Here is a 6,000-nt window from a genome sequence, read left to right on the forward strand (position 1 = left end):
CTGTTGCTGGGCTCAGGACCCCTCAGCCCATCTGGGTCCCCAGAACGCTGTTCTTCCAGTTTTTGCAGCCGCAGAGTCATCAATAAGGCTGAGAGAACACGCCCTGGCCCATAGTGTACCTGTGTCCCCAGAAATGACCCTGTCAAGGCAGGAAATGGAAGACTGCACTATGGACATAGTCTAGAAAGGGGCAGATGCAGGAAGAGGGAAGCAGAAAAGCAGCTCTGCTCTGCACCTGCCACTCTGACCTCACTTTTCCCTTCTTTCTTCTTTTTCTTTTTTCTTTTGAGTCGGTGTCTTACTCTGTCACCCAGACTGGAGTGTACTGGCGTGATCCCGGCTCACCACAGCCTCTACCTTCTGGGCTCAGGTGATCCTCCTGCCTCAGCCTTTTGAGTAGCTGGGACTACAGGCACGTGTCCCCATACCCGGCTAATTTTTGTAGACATGAATTTTCGCTATGTTGCCCAGGTTGGTCTTGAACTCAAGTAATCCTCCTGCCTCGGCCTCCCAAAGTGCTGGGATTATAGGTGTAAGCTATTGCACCCAGCCCTTGTCTTTCTCTCATCAGGTTTCTCCAGAGCCATTTAGGCAGCACAGGCCAACAGCGATTCTGGCCCCTAGCGTGGAGCCCTCAGGAGAGCCACTGACACTTCCACCATGGTTGAGGCTATGCATGAGTGCTGGGAGTCATGCTTAGGACCCTGTTCCTGCTCCTGGGAGCCTGGCTTCGCCTCCCCGCTCCGCAGATACCTGCCCCAGCCTCTGTGTCCCTCTCCCCTGGGCTCTGAGTTTCCTGTCTGTCTCAACCTTCAACTTCCCTCAAACCTCGCACACACGGCCACTCTCCAGGCTCTGTCTTCTGCCCTTGGCACCACTGCCATGTGACCCTGTTCACTGCCAGGGCTGTAACAGTCACCTCTAGGCCTCGCCTGTGTGGACTATATGCCCCATGTGGACTCCAGCCCTGCCTTCTCAATGTCTGTGGGCACTGCTGGCCAAGACAGGACCTTGAGCCCAACGAAGCTGACCCAGTTTGGCACTTCCTGTCCAGAGCCTTGCTCCCTGCCCTGCCTCCTTCTGTCTGTGCAGGCCACGTGGACCCAGCGAGCAAGGCCTGAGAGGCTCCTGGCGCTGTTTCCTTTCCTCATCCGCCACTGTCCAGCTCCCTGTGCCTTCAGCCTCGGTGCCCTCCTTTCCATCCTGCTGTTCCCCATACCTACGTTCCCGCCACCATCACACTGGCTGCCACTGCCCAATGTGCCAGTCTTCCCTCTGTGGCCTTGCCCCTGCAGGGCCCTCTCCCCGACAGTCTTTTCCCAGCTCTGCCTATCACAACCTGCCTGTTGTTCAAAGTCTGGGGCACACGTTCCCTGCCCCGATCTCTCCTCACCATCGGTGGAGTTTTCTCTGACTCTCTGGGCATGTGGCATGTGCATCCCTCTCCTAGCCCTTGGCCCTAAAGAGGACAGAAGTGAGAGGGTCTGGCTCATCAATGGTCCTGCACATGTCTGCTGCAAAGGCCTTTGCCCATCACTGGTATTTATGGGTTTTAAACAAAGTTTCAGATTTAAATTTACTTCCTAATAAATGGATTCATCAGAATCTTCTTGGGCATGCATTCCAGTTATTCTGACCCTCCTGCACCTCAAAGGGGTGGTGAGGAGAGTACTTCCAGAGAGCCCCTGCTACCACTCAGGGTTCAGGATGGCAGTGCTCCAAGGCAGAATTCTAGATCTTTCTCCCTGGGCTGCAGCCTGTGGACTGATGGGTCTGGGTTCCTGCTGAAAGATTATAACGCTGCTGAGGGATGGAAGACGAAAACACCTCGGAGGTGAACGAAGGATGTTTGGAGTGTGGTCCCCCTCAATGCGGGGCTGCTGCAGTCAGGAGGCCGGCAGTCATTCAGATGGATGTCTGGCAGGCTTGGGGCCCTCGGGAGGCCTGAAGTAAGAGGGGCCAGGGCCACAGGCTCTCCCTTCCTACCCTCTCTTCTCCTTCCCTGCCTCCCTTCCCTCTCCCTCGTCTCCTGCGAAGCAGTCAGCTGGGCTCTCCCTCGCCTTTCCGGAGGAGCAGGTGGCCTCTTCTGTGGAGCCCTGAGTGGGCTCAGGAAATAGCTCAGAAGGAAACTCAAGTCCCTCTGTTCTAGTGTTCCTGGGGCTTGGGTGGGCTCCCGCAATATGACGGCTAGGGCTCAGTTTCTAACTGGAAGTGGGAGGAGTAGATAATCACAGAGCGCCCACTACATGCCTGGACTCTGCCCAGGCCTCTACTCTAGAGGTGTCATTTCATCCATCCAGATAAAGGAGACAGGAGAACGAAGCCATTGGGTTTAGAGGGCGAGAGAGCCAGAGGCCTGGAGAACTAACTCTCCACCGGGGTGAAGAGCTGGTGACAGAGGATCCCTGGGGACCAGACTGAGGGGTCCACAGGACCCGAGTAGTCGCTCCACGAAACCAGCCCCATGACGAGCAGTTTGCAGGTTTGTTTTTGACTCCGGCGCAGGCTCTGAGAAGACACACGTGCAGTATCCAGTTACTGGGAGGACGACGGATCTCAACCACTCAGCAGCCAGGGTTCAAGGTTGCAGTGGGAAAAGCCCTCTAACCCTGCCCAAGTGCAGGAGGTGGCAGATCCCCATCTTTCTCTACTTTTCCCTTCTCCCACTCCTCCTTTATCTGCAGCCAGCATGGCATCAAGATGGGTGGTTGTGTAGGTGCCCACATGCTGGAAAGACATCAGAGAGGGACTGCATGCAACGACGGAGCTCAAGGGGGGCAGGTGTCTGGGAAGCTGGCAGGACAGGTGTGGGAGGACGGCTCTGTGAAGAGCAACACACACAACCCCAGGCACGCAAGCTTCCGGGTCTTGGGGTTAACCACGTGGTCCCTGGGCCGAGGAGGGTGCTGCCTCCTGAGGCCCTGTCCAGCAGGGGTGAAGCTGGGTGTGCTGGCGCAGGGCACCCTGCGGCGGGGGCTGGGCCCAGAGCTCCTCCTGGGGGGGGCGCACAGGAAGAGGAAGGTCAGCTCTCCTCTGAGCGCCCCAGGATGTGGTAAGGGATGTCAAGCCCAGCAGCCGCTCAGGCCCATGGAGCAGGGCGACTCATGCACCTCCCAAGCCTAGGCTGAGAGGAAAGTCGCCCGCCACCCAGCAGTGACAGGTTGGAGACTAGGGTGTGCACCCACCTTGCCCTCAGTGTGTGCCTCTCTGGGGTAGGGCCCGGTTCTCTTTGACTTCTCAGCACTGACTGAACCAAGACAGCACATCTCTTAACAGACCTACTCCAGAGATGGGCCGGGCTGAGGGCAGTGCCCAGTGAGCAGAGGGTGAGCCTGGCGAGTGCCTGCCACCAGAAGAGCACGGTGCACGGCTTCTCATTTTATGAGGAAGAAGAGTGTCCATGCCCTTCAGGGGCCTGGGACCGAATCCCAACCCTCCTGAGCGACTAAGGAGACTCACTCATGCAGAGGTGAGGATTATTGACATTTGCTGGAGCTCGACTGGGTGGCACCTGCCACAGAGTCCTGGCAGGGCAGGAACAGAACTGAGGTGTCCTCGCTAGCTGGGAGGCAAGGGTCAGTTTTTTTTTTTGCCACCGTCCTGCCTCAGTTTCCTTATCCAGGCTAATCAACCTCCCTCCCTCCTGGTGCTGGGAGAGGGGATGGAGGGAGGCATGGGTCTCCAGCCCTAGACATCCCCAGCGTCGGCCCTTCTGGAACGCTGCCCTTAGCTGCCTACTGTCCTGTCTCCTTATCCAGGGATGCCAGGAAAATACTTTCATTCTGGGACCTCTGGTGATGTGGAGATCACCAAGAACTTAGCCAAAGACCAAACACACGCCACTCCTGGTCAGAGTTTCTGGAAGTGGAAAGGCTCTCACCATGCGGCTGACTTTCCTTCCACACAGACGCTGTCTGCCCAGTTGCCACGGCAGGGCACCCACACACAGGAAGGTCTCCAGGGGCCCCACCCCCAAGCCCTGGCCACAAACTGCCAAATCAGAACTCTGTGCCACTCACTTCCTCCTGAGTCTTTGGGTTTTACAAGCTTATTGAAAAAGGAAAGCGAGTGAGCAAGCCAGCCCAAGGGTATGAAGCCTTCTCCAGCTGGCCAGCCCACAGAGCTCTCTGGCTCTCCGACTCCCCAGCCCCCATGGCCTGTGTCCCTCTCCTGTGTGCAGTGGGTTTTGTGTACGCTTCCTCCCATCTGGGCTCTGTGTCTAGATCCACAGGGTTTTGAACTAAGAAACATGTGACAAGGGTTCAGCCCCCTCCTCCACAGTCCCTGGGTGCTAATCAGCACCTACAAAACATTTGTTGACTGGCTTAGCAGAGAGGGAAAAACAGAGTGGCTCTGGGTTCTGCTGCTATCGAGGTAGGGACGTGCTGCAGTCAAATATTGTCAGTGCCCTTGAGGCTGAGTGTACACATGGAGAGCTGTCCCTGGAGAGACTGACGGACAGGACCTGGGGGCCAAGGGCACTCATAGGGCCCCATGTTGCAAAGCGCAGGGCCAGGAGCCCAGGAGCTGCACATGGGCCTAGGCTCTGCAGCAGACATGTCCACAAAGCAAGAACCAGGTGGGCAGATGTGACTCTGCACACGCAGGTCCCAAACCCTGCAACGCAGGGCCTGAATGCGGCTTCCTCAGCTGAGCAGGAGCTTGCTCTTGGCACTGGATGGGTGGGGGTTGGGGGGCCAGGCTGGCGTTTTTGAGGGGGAGGAGAAGCTGCAGAGAGAGAAGAAATCCTGAACCGACAGACAGTGGGACAGCTGTGGCCTGAACTTGGTGTTCTTGCTCCTCGGATGTGGATGTATTAATTTCCATAAATGCTAATAGCCCATTTCCCCAAGAGCTATTACTTATGTCATCTCCCCTTGGACACGGTTCAACACAGGGCAGACAAGTGAAAGGGAGGAAAAAGCAATCCCCACTGGCGAGTGTTCTGCTCCTCAGCCCCTTCCCAACTAGGCAGCTGAGGTCTGGTCCCTAAGGTGACCCTGCTAACTGCAAGGTCAAGACCCCCTGCCTTCAGTCCCATAGCCCAGACCCTATCACAACAGGAAGTAAAAAAAAGTTACCAACCCCAAAAATGCTGAATCACAAAGTGAGGCAGAGCAGAAAAGTGGGGGTGGGGAGGGGAGGGAGCAGGTGGCTAGGGAGGAAGGGTGCTTAGGGGCTTCCCACCTGGAACACCCCAGGATGTTCTATGCCTAGGGCAGCCCCTTCAGGAGCCCCTCCAGGGCAAATGCCAGGAGGAGCCACGCCAGGATGAGTCTGGATGGGAGGATGGGAAGGTGGGCAGGTAAGCCTGGCTGCTGCCACTGCCGCAGGAAGCAGTGCAGCAGCTGGGGCTCTGCATCCCGATGGAGCAGCAGCAGGTAGGGAGGTGGATAAGTGCTTTGTGCCAGGGTCTGGGCACGAGAGAAGCTGAAGATGGGGGTAGGGCCCCAGGGACAGAGTGGGGGAGTCGGGGGAGGGTGTAAGCAGCCCGGGGAACTGGTGCAGAAAGGAGTGTCAAGGTCCTGGAGAGCAGGGCAACCTGGAAAGAAAGCGCCCACGGGGAGAGGTCGGAGGGGCTGGGGGCAGAGGGGAGGGAGCGGGAGGGTGGGGAAAGAAGCCGGAGGGACGCAGGGGCAGGCGGCGAGAACGGAGGACCAGCTCAAGGAGCCACGCAGGAGAGAGATGGGGAGGACCGGGACCAGAAGCGCTCCGATGGGGCTGCGCAGAGGCTGGGCTAGGGGAAGGGGAGACGGATGGAGGGAAGCGGGAGGCGAGGCTGCGGGGACAGGAGGGGGCAGAGATGTGGGAAGAGGGGCACCGCGGGACGAAGGAAAGGAATGGAGTTTGGGGCAGGGGTCGAGGACGCCAGCTGAAAGGTCAGGCGGGATGGCAGGGAAGGGGAGGATGGGATGGGGGAAGGGAGACGAAGGAGAAGGAGGTGAGGAGGATGGAGAGGAGGTGAGACGGAGGCGGGGGCAGGGACACAGGGCCCGGGAA

At 58.0% G+C, this 6,000-nt stretch overlaps 1 protein-coding gene across 2 annotated transcripts in view; it reads right to left on the reverse strand.

Moving 5' to 3' along the window:
• The window catches only part of KCNAB2 (potassium voltage-gated channel subfamily A regulatory beta subunit 2), a 106,380-nt gene that overhangs the window by 99,998 nt on the left and 382 nt on the right, over positions 1–6,000 (reverse strand). The window lies entirely within an intron of this gene.

Source organism: Carlito syrichta, unplaced genomic scaffold, assembly GCF_000164805.1.
Source record: "Carlito syrichta isolate Samal-C Ts95f unplaced genomic scaffold, Tarsius_syrichta-2.0.1 Scaffold126411, whole genome shotgun sequence".
NCBI classification, from domain to species: Eukaryota; Metazoa; Chordata; class Mammalia; order Primates; family Tarsiidae; genus Carlito; species Carlito syrichta.